Source organism: Balaenoptera ricei, chromosome 2 (assembly GCF_028023285.1).
Source record: "Balaenoptera ricei isolate mBalRic1 chromosome 2, mBalRic1.hap2, whole genome shotgun sequence".
NCBI lineage: Eukaryota > Metazoa > Chordata > Mammalia > Artiodactyla > Balaenopteridae > Balaenoptera > Balaenoptera ricei.
In genome coordinates, this window is record NC_082640.1 from 92,567,973 (window position 1) to 92,581,795 (window position 13,823).

The window sequence follows — 13,823 nt, forward strand, 5'->3', positions numbered from 1 at the left end:
TAACAATCTCTAGGTCCATCCATGTTGCTACAAAACCCTTAATTGTTAAGGATAACTCTCAACTTTTTTCCAGTATCATCAGCAATTCTTTCTGGCAGACATGTGATAACACTTTTTAAACAGGGATATTGAGACCAAGGCTCCTGACCTGCAAACAAACAAAACATCATTCATATAGTGAAAACGTTGCACATCAAAGGATGAAAGCACTTGGTCTAAATCCCTTTACACCCACTGCTGAAAGAGGGCAGAGGAGTTTGACTCACTAATCTTCCTTATGTGCACTTCTTCCTAATGGGGTATTCCACCTAAAACTTAAAAGAAGCAGGAATTCATCATGGAACACACCAATCTCTACTACAGATTTTGAAGCAGCAAAAAAACAAAACAAAACAAAAACATGATGAATCCATCCAAAGGGTTCTGTCCACATTGTTACAATAGTTTCCCTCGCTCTGTGAACCCTTTTCAAACACTATCACTTGAACCTACTTTTATTTTTTCAACAAAAATAATGTTAATCTGCAGTCGCATGCTCCAGTAATATTACACTATCCCTTGTGCAAGTATGTAGGGATTTGAGGAGCTATGGCAGGCTATCATGAGAGGTTGCCTAGAGTAATTAGGACATTTCATTTAATGTTAGCTCTTCTCCCTAAGATGTCTGTTACCTTCTTCTTTTTATAGCTACTAGCATTGAGAAAGTGACCAAGATAAGGCCCTTCTCATTTACTACCCATGAATGCAGCTGTGATTAACCCCACAGACCTTGGTGTTTCCAGAATCCCCTGAACCTACTGACCTTCCATGCATGGCATCACATAGATAAGGACGGTGACGTGTATACTTGTATAAAGCATGCTATAAAATTTTCGACTCTTCCCTTCCTCATAATTCCAAAGAATAGATTTCTTTGGATTTCTGCTTAATGCTGCTGGTGTTGGTACATAAGTTGAGGGAGGTATCAAGGCACACCAAAAGAGAGGGTAACTGCACAGAAAGTGCAAGCAGGTACATTTCTGTGTAGTTTCAAGTAGCTTATTTGCTATATCAACCATGGTGACATGTTGACCCTTCCTCTTTCTAGAAGTAGTACAACAAACAAACATAAAGGATATATAGGCTGCTTCTTTTATTCCCACTACTCACAATTGATCTGCATTCACATATAGGACAATGAAGGGCCCTTACTAACGTCTTAACCAATACTGGAGAACTAGAGAATGTCCAGATTTTTCCAGGGATTATTTTCATATTCCCCAATCAGGCCTATGAAGGAATCTTACCTATTGTGTTTAATGAAGTAATATCTCTGACTGCGTCCCATCGTCACCAAAACTGGAAAGAAATTTGAAGGGTCTTAGATTTTACCATATTTGAAATTCCAATATTTTAGCCTGACACATTTTTGGATTTTAGAAAAAAATATTTTAAATGAGACAAAAAATCATTTTTATGACACAAAAAGACAGCAATAGTTTTATATTTTTATCTGTTCCACTTGCACACAAAAGTCTCATGGGGTTATGTAAAGCAGTCCTGTTGGGTGCTGTGCATGGTGCAAGTATGGATTAAAGCTTAGGAATCTTAAGCTTCAGTCACCTGAAACTTTTAAATTGGGATGCAAGCAATCCTGTCCAACATTTGAACAGAGCAAGACACTGTCTTTATTTTATTTGTCAGGTAATTAATCTGTCTTTTGCCCCAAGGAGAGAACCAAATGACATCTTCCATCAATGTGTTGTACAAAAATCTTTGAACAGAGAGTGCAAGCAGAGGCTGATACAAGATGTGAAAAAAAAGAGAGACCCTTGTGGCATTTTCTCCTAACTTATTGCAGTCTCCTATTTAAAATGTGGGAATAATCAATCTTCTGAGAAAAAAGGCCCAAGGAAGGTTTTTGCTTCTGTGGAATAATGGGATTGCTAAAGATTTCAGGAAGCAAGACGAATTAGTGACAATGACCATGAGAAATCAGAGAAAAGTCAGATCCATGGATGAAGTGATGTTTACCTCTGTGACTCAATGAGAAGTAGGAGCAAATGAAAAGAAAGCTGAATACAACATTTTCTGAATAGATGTAACATTTCAGCTGTCATAGAAAAATTAATACTCACTATGATACTACATATTTAGTAAAATTTAAAGCTTAATAATTAGATTTATTGAAGAAAGGAAAACATATTTGTGGTTTAGAATAAATAATGTGTTCTGCTACAGATAAGAAGACTACATAAATAAATAGAAATAAGACTAAATAAATAAATAAAGAGGAAAATAACTAATTAGATGTTATTAACATTAAAAACTGACACTCATCTAAAGAAAGAGAAGGAGAGACAGAAAGAGAGAAGAACTCATATCAAGCATATATAAAAAACTCCTAAATAAGAAGTCTTCCGATGTTAAAAAAAAAGAAGTCTTCAATAAGAAGATAATATATTAGCAAAAATGGGGTAAATATAACAAAAGATATTTCAAAAAAGAGTGTACAGAATGTTAAGTAAACATATCAAAAGATGCTGGGCTTCTTAGTAGTCAGTTAAAGCAAAAAAGTGATATCTGGAATTATCACTCACCAACCGGAAAGTTCAAATGAAAATGACAGGCATTATCAAGTTTGACAAGAATGTGTATAATCCTTGAATCTCATTCACTGCTGCCGAGGATGAAAAGTCATACAAATGTTTTGAAAATATTTAGAAATATCTAAAAAGATAAACACATGAAAGCTATGACTCAAATATTTTACTACTACATGTATACTGAACAATAATTTATACACACACCACCAAAACTCAAGTTCTTGAATTTACATACCAGTGCTATTCTCAATAGACACAAACTGAAAATCACTCATATTGTAATACACATTGGAATAAAGTAATTAATAGTTAAATGTTTACACTATGGAATCCTATGCAACAGTGGCAATGCATGATCACAACAACAGGCAACCATATAGGCATATTCACAAACAACATAAAATAAAAAAGCCCAATCCAAAAGTGACTTTACTGTGCCATAACATTTATATAAAATACAAAATACAGGTAAAGTGATCTTTTTGTGAGATATCAGAACAATATTAATCCTTAAGGGGAGTCACTAGAATGGGACCAGGGGGCCTCTGAGTATCCGGCAATTTTCCGTGTCTTTATCTAGAAGCTATGTATAGAGTGTATTCAGATTCTGAATTTTCTGAAATTTGTCATTTCCTTACAAACCATGCATGTTTTTAGTTGTTTTTTATACATAACCAAAAGTAAAAAAGATAGACTAGGGAAGGTAATTATATTAGCACTTTAATATCCATGCTTTTCAAGGTGGAAGTGAAAGGTATTAAATACTTGACATTGTGATTACTTCCTAAATGTAAAGTGAAAATTTGAGATTAATAAATAAGATATACTTCTTCACATATAATCCTTAAAGAGGAGAGGTAGAAAGGAGTATTATTTTTTTTTATTTAACACAGAATCATTAAGATAGAAAATAATGAAAACAGACTAAGTTTAAAAAAGAGCACACTGAACTTCCCTGGTGGAAGAGTGGGTAAGAATTTGCCTGCCAATGCAGGGGACAGGGGTTCAATCCCTGGTCTGTGAAGATCCCACATGCCACAGAACAACTAAGCCCGTGTACCACAACTACTGAGCCTGCACTCTAGAGCCTGCAAGCAACAACTATTGAGCCTGCATGACACAACTACTGAAGCCCATGCACCTAGAGCCCATACTCCACAACAAAAGAAACCACAGCAAGGAGAAGCCCGTGCACTACAACAATAAGTACCCCTGCTTGACACAACTAGAGAAACACTGTGCAGCAACAAAGACCCAATGCAACCAAAAATAAATAAAATTAAATCTTTTGACTTCTGAGATGACTCACTCACGTGGCTGTAGGTAAGAGGTCTCAGTTTCTTGCCACATGGATCTCTCCTTAAGGCTGCTTGAGTGTCCTCATGACATGGTAGCAAGCTTACCCCAGGATGAGTGATCTAGCAGAAACCAAAGCAGAAGCTGCAATGTCTTTTATACCTTTGGAAGCTGCACTTTGTCATTTCTGCAATTTCTTATTAGTTAAACAGTCAGACCTTTTCAAGGGCGAGGAGCCACACAGGTGCATGAAGACTGGGAGATAATTAGGGGATAATTAGGGCCATCTTGGAGGCTGGCTACCAAAGTGGCTGTCTCGCTGAAGACTGAATTTTGTTTTCTTCACTTCTGGAGAGAAAATGGTCAGTGAATCCCATTGGTGGTCGTTGAGATGTACCAAAGCTACCTCTTGCTCTCACCCCTAGCTGCACAGCTGACAGGGTCTTGGTGCTCCGGCCAGGTGTCAAGACTGTGCCTCTGAGGTGGGAGAGCCAAGATCAGGACATTGGTCTACCAGAGACCTCTGGCACCTTGTAATATCAAATGGTGAAAGCTCTCTCAGAGACATCCGTCTCAACGCTAAGACCCAGCTCCACTCAAAGACCAGTAAGATCCAGTGCTGGACACGCCATGCCAAACAACTAGCAAGAGAGGAATGCACTCCCACCCATTAGCAGAGAGGCTGCCTAAAATCATAATAAGGTCACAGACACCCCAAAACACACCACCAGATGCGAAACTGCCCACCAGAAAGACAAGATTCAGACACACCCACCAGAACACAGGCACCAGTTCCCTACACCAGAAAGCCTACACAACCCACTGAAGCAACCTTAGCCACTGGGGGCGGACACCAAAAACAACAGGAACTACGAATCTGCAGCCTGCAAAAAGGAGACCCCAAACACAGTCCCCAAAGCCAAATGAGAAGACAGAGAAACACAAAGCAGATGAAGGAGCAAGGTAAAAACCCACCAGACCAAAAATATGTAGAGGATATAGGAAGTCTACCTGAAAAAGAATTCAAAGTAATGATAGTAAAGATGATCCCAAATCTTGGAACTGGAATGGAGAATATAAAAGAAACGTTTAACAAGGACCTTGAAGAACTAAAGAGCAAACAAGCAACGATGAACAACACAATAAATGGAATTAAAAATTCTCTAGAAGGAAACAATAGCAGAATAACTGAGGCAGAAGAATGGATGAATGACCTGGAAGATAAAATAGTGGAAATAACTACCGTAGAGCAGAATAAAGAAAAAAGAATGAAAATAATTGTGGACAATCTGAGACACCTCTGGGACAACATTAAACGCACCAACATTCGAATATAGGGGTCCCAGAAGTAGAAGAGAAAAAGAAAGAGACTGAGAAAATATTTGAAGAGATTATAGTTGAAAACTTCCCTAATATGGGAAAGGAAATGGTTATTCAAGTCCAAGAACCACAGAGAGTCCCATACAGGATAAACCCAAGGAGAAACATGCAAAAACATATATTAATCAAACTATCAAATATTAAATACAAAGAAAAAATATTAAAAACAGCAAGGGAAAAACAACAAATAACATAAAATGGAATCCCCATAAGGTTAACAGCTGATCTTTCAACAGAAACTCTGCAAGTCATAAGGGACTGGCAGGACATATTTACAGTGAAGAAAGGGAAAAAGCTAAAACCAAGGTTACTCGACCCAGCAAGGATCTCATTCAGATTCAAAAGAGAAATTAAAAGCTTTACAGACAAGCAAAATCTAAGAGAATTCAGCACCACCAAACCAGCTTTACAACAAATGCTAAAGGAACTTCTCTAGGCAGGAAACACAAGAGAAGGAAAAGACATACAATAACAAACTCAAAACAATTAAGAAAATGGTAATATGAACATACATATCAATATTACCTTAAATGTAAATGGATTAAATGCTCCAACCAAAACACATAGACTGGCTGAATGGATCCGAAAACACGACCGGTATATATGCAGTCTACAAGAGACCCACTTCAGACCTAGGGACACATACACACTGAAAGTGAGGGGATGGAATAAGATATTCCATGCAAATGGAAATCAAAAGAAAGCTAGAGTAGCAATACTCATATCACATAAAATGACTTTAAAATAAACAATGTTACAAGAGACAAGGAAGGACACTATATAATGATCAAGGGATCAATCCAAGAAGAAGATATAACAATTGCACATATTTATGCACCCAACATAGGCGCACCTCAATACATAAGGCAAATGCTAACAGCCATAGAAGGGGAAATCGACAGTGACACAATCATAGTAGGGGACTATAGCACCCCTCTTTCACCAATGAACATACCATCCAAAATGAAAATAAATAAGGAAACACAAGCTTTAAATGATACATTAAACAAGATGGACTTAATTGATATTTATAGGATATTCCATCCAAAAACAACAGAATACACTTTTTCTTAAGTGCTCGTGGAACATCCTCCAGGATAGATCATATCTTGGGTCACAAATCAAGCCTTGGTAAATTTAAGAAAATTGAAATCGTATCAAGTATCTTTTCCAACCACAATGCTATCAGACTACATATCAATTACAGGAAAAAATCTGTAAAAAAATACAAACACATGGACGCTAAACAATACACTACTTAATAACCAAGACATCACTGAAGAAATCAAAAAGGAAATAAAAAAATACCTAGAAACAAATGACAAAGAAAACATGACGACCCAAAACCTATGGGATGCAGCAAAAGCAGTTCTCAGAGGAAAGTTTATAGCAGTACAATCCTACCTCAAGAAACAAGAAACATCTCAAATAAACAAGCTAACCTTACACCTAAAGCAATTAGAGAAAAAAAAAAGAAAAACAAAGTCAGCAGAGGAAAGAAATCATAAAGATCAGATCAGAAATAAATGAAAAAGAAATGAAGGAAACAACAGCAAAGACCAAAAAAACTAAAAGCTGGTTCTTTGAGAAGGTAAACAAAATTGATAAACCATTAGCCAGACTCATCAAGAAAAAAAGGGAGAAGACTCAAATCAATAGAATTACAAATGGAAAAGGAGAAGTAACAACTGACACTGCAGATATACAAAGGATCATGAGAGATTACTGCAAGCAACTATATGCCAATAAAATGGACAACCTGGAAGAAATGGACAAATTCTTAGAAAAGCACAACCTTCCAAGACTGAACCAGGAAGAAATAGAAATTATAAACAAACCAATCCCAAGCACTGAAATTGAGACTGTGATTAAAAATCTTCCAACAAACAAAAGCCCAGGACCAGATGGCTTCACAGGCAAATTCTATCAAACATTTAGAGAAGAGTTAACCCCTATCCTTCTCAAACTCTTCCAAAATATAGCAGAGGGAGGAACTCTCCCAAACTTATTCGATGAGACCACCATCTCCCTGACACCAACACTAGACAAAGATGTCACATAGAAAGAAAACTACAGGCCAATATCACTGATGAACATAGATGCAATAATCCTCAACAAAACACTAGCAAACAGAATCCAATAGCGCATTAAAAGGATCATACACCATGATCAAGTGGGGTTTATCCCAGGGATGCAATAATTCTTCAATACATGCAAATCAATGTGGTACACCATATTAAAAAACTGAAGGATAAAAAACATATGATCATCTCAATAGATGCAGAAAATGCTTTTGACAATATTAAACACCCATTTATGATAAGGACCCTCCAGAAAGTAGGCATAGAGGGAACTTTCCTCAACATAATAAAGGCCATATATGACAAACCCACAGCCAACATCATTCTCAATGGTGAAAAAGTGTAACCATTTCCACCAAGATCAGGAACAAGACAAGGTGGCCCACTCTCACCACTATTATTCAACACAGTTTTGGAATTTTTAGCTACAGCAATCAGAGAAGAAAAAGAAATAAAAGAAATCCAAATCGGAAAAGAAGACAATAAGCTCTCACTGTTTGCAGATGACATGATACTATACATAGAGAATCCTAAAGATGCTACCAGAAACCTACTAGGGTTAGTCAACGAATTTGTAAGGTTGCAGGATACAAAATTAATGTACAGTTTTCTCTTTCATTCCTATACACTAAAGATGAAAAATCTGAAAGAGAAATTAAGGAAACACTCTCATTTACCACTGCAACAAAAAGAATAAAATACCTAGGAATAAACCCACCTAAGGAGACAAAAGACGTTTACTCAGAAAACTATAAGACACTGATGAAAGAAATCAAAGATGACACAAACAGATAGAGAGATATGCCATGTTCTTAGACTGGAAGAATCAACATTGTGAAAATGACTATAGTACCCAAAGCAATCTATAGATTAAATGCAATCCCTATCAAACTACCAATGTCATTTTTCAGAAAACAAGAACAAAAAATTTCACAATTTGTATGGAAACACAAAAGACTCCAAACAGCCAAAGCAATCTTGAGAAGAAAAACAGAGCTGGAGGAATCAGGCTCCCTGACTTCAGACTATACTACAAAGCTATGGTAATCAAGACAGTATGGTACTGGCACAAAACCAGAAATATAGATCAGTGGACCAGAAGAGAAAGCCCAGAGATAAACCCATACACATATGGTCACCTTATTTTTGATAAAGGAGGCAAGAATATACAATAGAGAAATCACAGCCTCTTCAATAAGTGGTGCTGGGAAAACTGGACAGCTACAGGTAGAAGAATGAAATTGGAAGACTCCCTAACACCATACACAAAAATAAACTCAAAACGGATTAAAGACCTAAATGTAAGGCCAGACACTATCAAACTCTTAGAAGAAAACATAGACAGAACACTCTATGACATCAATCACAGCAAGATCCTTTTTGACCCACCTCCTAGAGAAATGGAAATAAAAACAAAAATAAACAAATGCGACCTAATGAGACTTAAAAGTGTTTGCACAGCAAAGGAAAACGTAAACAAGAAGAAAAGACAACCCTCAGAATGGGAGAAAATATTTACCAATGAAGCAACTGACAAAGGATTAATCTCCAAACTTTACAAGCAGCCCATGCAGCTCAATATGAAAAAAACAAACAACCCAATCCATAGATGGGCAGAAGACCTAAATAGACATTTCTCCAAAGAAGATATACAGATTGCCAACAAACACATGAAAGAATTTCAACATCACTCGTCATTAGAGAAATGCAAATCAAAATTACAATGAGGTATCAACTCACACAGGTAAGAATGGCCATCATCAAAAAAATCTACAAACAATAAATGCTGCAGAGGTGTGGGGAAAAGGGAACCCTCAAGCACGGTTGGTGGGAATGTAAATTGATACAGCCACTATGGAGAACAGTACGGAGGTTCCTTAAAAAATTAAAAATAGAACTACCATATGACACAGCAATCCTACTACTGGGCATATTCCTGGGGAAAACCACAATTCAAAAACAGTCATGTTCCACAATGTTCATTGCACCTCTATTTGCAATAGCCAGAACATGGAAGCCACCTAAGTGTCTATCCACTGATGAATGGATAAAGAAGACATTGCACATCTGCAATATAAAATGGAATATTACTCAGCCATAAAAAGAAATGAAATTGAGTTATCTGTAGTGAGATGGATGGACCTAGAGTCTGTCATATAGAATGAAGTAAGTCAGAAAGGGAAAAACAAATACTGTATGCTAACACATATATATGGAATCTAAAAAGAAAGAAAAAAATGGTTGGGAAGAACCTAGGGGCAGGACAGGAATAAAGTCACAGACGTAGAGAATGGACTTGAGGACATGGGGAGGGGGAAGGGTAAGCTGGGACGAAGTGAGAGAGTGGCATGAACTTATATATACTACCAAATGTAAAACAGATAGCTAGTAGAAAACAGCTGCATAGCACAGGGAGATCAACGCAGTGCTTTGTGACCACTTACAGGGGTGGGAAAGGGAGGGTGGGAGGGAGACGCAAGAGAAAGGAGATATAGGGATATATGTATATGTATAGCTGATTCACTTTTTTATAAAGCAGAAACTAACACACCATTGTAAAGCAATTATAGTCCAATAAAGATGTTAAAAATAAATAAATAAATAATTTATGCCCCCCCTGCAAATTAAATCTTTTTAAAAATAAATAAATAAAAAACATCACTCAATAACATGGTATCTCTAAACCTAAATATTTTCAGTACTACAGTAAATGTAAATGGATTAATATCTCCTATTAAAGTGTAATTTTTTATATTAGGTGCAACCAAATTTTTTCCCAATATACAGGTAAAGTAAAAGAATTATATTAGAAAGGAGAAAACATTCCATGTATTTAAAAACAATAAAACGATAAGCATATAATATGCATCTTATATAAAGTAGTCTTTAAGTTCAGAACAATTTGTCATTATTGTAATTAGCAATATTATCCCAATTTCTTAAAAATATTTCAATACTTTTTCTATTTGAAAAAATATTTTAATATTTTTTTCTTTGCTCTTTTGTGGTCTAATATATTGTAAGTATTTAGATGCTAACATAACCTAAAAATATATGTTGTTATTTTACAGCTAAACAAAACTGAATCAAGAAGAAATAGATAACTTGAACAGACTGTTCACTAAAAGCAAAATACAATCTGTAATTTAAAATAACTCTCTACCAACAAAATCCAGGATCAGATGGTTCCACAGGCAAATTCTATCAAATATACAAAGCAGAAATTACACTGAATCTTCTCAAGCTCTTCGAAAATATTGAAGAGTAAGGGATACTTCCAAAGTCATTCTATGAAGCCACCATCACCCTGATATCAAAACCAGATGGGGGGACTGGTGGCACAGTGGTTAGGAATCCATCTGCCAATGCAGGGGACATAGGTTCGAGCCCTGGTCCGGGAAGATCCCACATGCCACGGAGCAACTAATCCTGTGTTCCACAACTACTGAGCCTTCACTCTACAGCCCACGAGACACAACTACTGAACCTGATAGCCACTACTACTGAAGCCCTCACACCTAGAGCCCATGCTCTGCAACAAAAGAAGCCACCACAATGAACAGCCCGCACACCACAACAAAGAGTAGCCCCCGCTCGCTGCAACTAGAGACAGCCTGTGCACAGCAACGAACAACTAATGCATCCAAAAATAAAGAAAGAAAGAAATTTACTAAAAAAAACACAAAAAAACCAGATGGGAACATTTCTGGTGGTCCAGCAGTTAAGATTTCACCTTCCAGTGCAGTGTGTGCGGGTTCGATCCCTGGTCAGGGAGCTAAGATCCCACATGCCTCACAAAGAAGAAACCAAAACATAAAACAGAAGCAATATTGTAACAAATGCAATAAAGACTTAAAGAAAAAAAAACCCACAGAGAAAGACACTACCAAAAAGGAAAATTGCAGGCCAATATCTTTGATAAATATAGATGCAAAAATTCTTAACTGAAGATTAGGAAACCGAATCCGGCAACACATAAGAGGATCATACACCATGACCAAATTTGATTCACCCCAGTGTCACAAAGTTGTTTCAACATATGCAAATCAATCAACATGATACACCCCATTAACAAAGGAAAAACACAAAACAACTGATCATCCCAATAGATGCCAAAAAAGCATTTGATAAACTTCAACATCCATTCATGATAAAAGCGCTTACCATAATGGGTATAGAGGAAACATCTCAACACAATAAAAGCTACTTATGACAAACCCACAGCCAATATAATACTCAATGTTCATAAGCTGAAAGCCTTCCCACTAAAATCTGGAACAAGACAAGGATGCCCACTCTCACCTCTTCTCTTCAACATAGTATTGGAAGTCCTAGCCACAGCAATCAGACAAGAAAAAGAAATAAAATCTAACCAAATTGGAAGGGAAGAGGTAAAGTTGTCATTATATGTGATGACATGATAATATATATAAAGGAAACCCTAAAAATTCCACACAAACACTACTAGAACTGATAAACAAATTCAGCAAAGTAGCAGGATACAAGATTAACATACATAAATTGGTTGCATTTCCTGGTTTTTCTTTTTTTTTTAATTTATTTTGGCTGCATTGGGTCTTCCTTGCTGTGCACGGGCTTTCTCTAGTTGTGGCCAATGGGGGCTAGTCTTCATGGTGGTGTGCAGGCTTCTCATTGCAGTGGCTTCCCTTGTTGTGGAGCATGTGCTCTAGGCACGCGGGCTTAAGTAGTTCTGGCACATGGGCTCAGTAGTTGTGGCTCACTGGCCCTAGAGTGCAGGCTAAGTAGTTGTGGAACACAGGTTTAGTTGCTCCATGGCATGTGAGGTCTTCCTGCACCAAGGCTCAAACCCATATCCCCTGTATTGGCAGGTGGATTCTCAACCACAGAACCACCAGGGAAGTCCCTGGTTGCATTTCTTTACACTAACAATGAATATCAGAAAGGGAATGTAAACAAGCAATCCTTCTTAAAATGGCATCAAAAAATAAAATACTTAAGAATAAACCTCACCAAGGAGGTGAAAGACTTATATGCTGAGAACTACAAAACATTAGTAAAGGAAACTGAAGATGATTCAAAGAAATGGAAAGACATCCCACACTCTTGGATGGGAATAATTAATAGTGTTAAAATGGCCATACTACCCAAAGCAATGTACAGATTTAATGTGATCCCTATCAAATTACCCATGACATTTTTCCAAGAACTAGATCAAATAATCCTAAAATGTATCTGGAACCATAAAAAGTCAGAACGGTCAACACAATCCCCAGGAAAAAGAACAAAGCAGGAGGCATAACCCTCCTAAACTTCAGACAATACTACAAAGTTACAGCAATCAAAACCACATGGTATTGGCACAGAAAGAGATACAGGGATCAATGGAATGGAATAGAGACCCCAGAAATAAACCCACACACCTATGGTCAATTCACCTTCAACAAAGGAGGCAAGAATATACAATGGGGAAAAGATAGTCTCTTCAGCAAGTGGTGTTTTTAAAGTTAGACAGCTGTATGCAAATCTGTGAAGTCAGAACATACCCTCACACAATACACAAAAATAAACTCAAAACGGCTTATATGCTTAAATATAAGATATGACACCTTAAAACTCCTAGAAGAGAACATAAGCAAAACATTCTCTGACATAAGTCATACCAAAGTCTTCCTAGGTAGTTCTCCCTAGGCAGTACAAATACAGTAAGTCACCTACATACGAACCTTCAAGTTGCAAACTTTCAAAGATGCAAACGTCCATTCACAGGTCCAATCATGTAAGTTAGTTCACGTGTCTGGCATACATAGTCACGTGCGTGATTCCTCTATAAGTGGTTGTGCTTCTGTGTACTTTACAGTACTGTATAGAGTACAGTATTACAGTACCTTTATTTCAAGCCCAAGATGTCTGGAAGCAAGTGTAAAAGCAGCAGTGATGTAGCTGGTACTGTTAAGAAGCGCCAAACGATAATGATGGAAACAAAAGTGAAAATAATTGAGAGAGTGGAGTGAGGCAAAAAGATGTTAGACATCCCTCATTCTTATAACATGAATCATTCAATCATTGGCACGAATCTAAAGAACAAGGACAAGATCATGGAACATGTGAAGTCTGCTGTGCCGACGATGTTGACAAAATATCCAAGAAGCATGGAAAAGTGATGGAGGAGATGGAGAAACTTCTCAGTGTGTGGATGCAGCATCAACATCAGTGCTGAGTCCTGCTCAGCTTAATGCTGGATCAAGAGAAAGTTAAAAGCCTTTATGAAGACTTGAAGAAGAAACATGGCAAAGAATCAGAGGGCACATCTTTTCATGCCAGCCATGGCTGGTTTCATCAGTTCAAGGCTAGAGCCAAACTTCACAATGTAAAAGTAAGTGGAGAGGCAGCAGGTGCAGATAGGGTAGCTGTCCAGGAACTTCCGGAAACACTTTGAGAAATTATTGATGATGGTGTCTATTTACCCAACCAGGTTTTTAATGTGGATGAGACACAACTG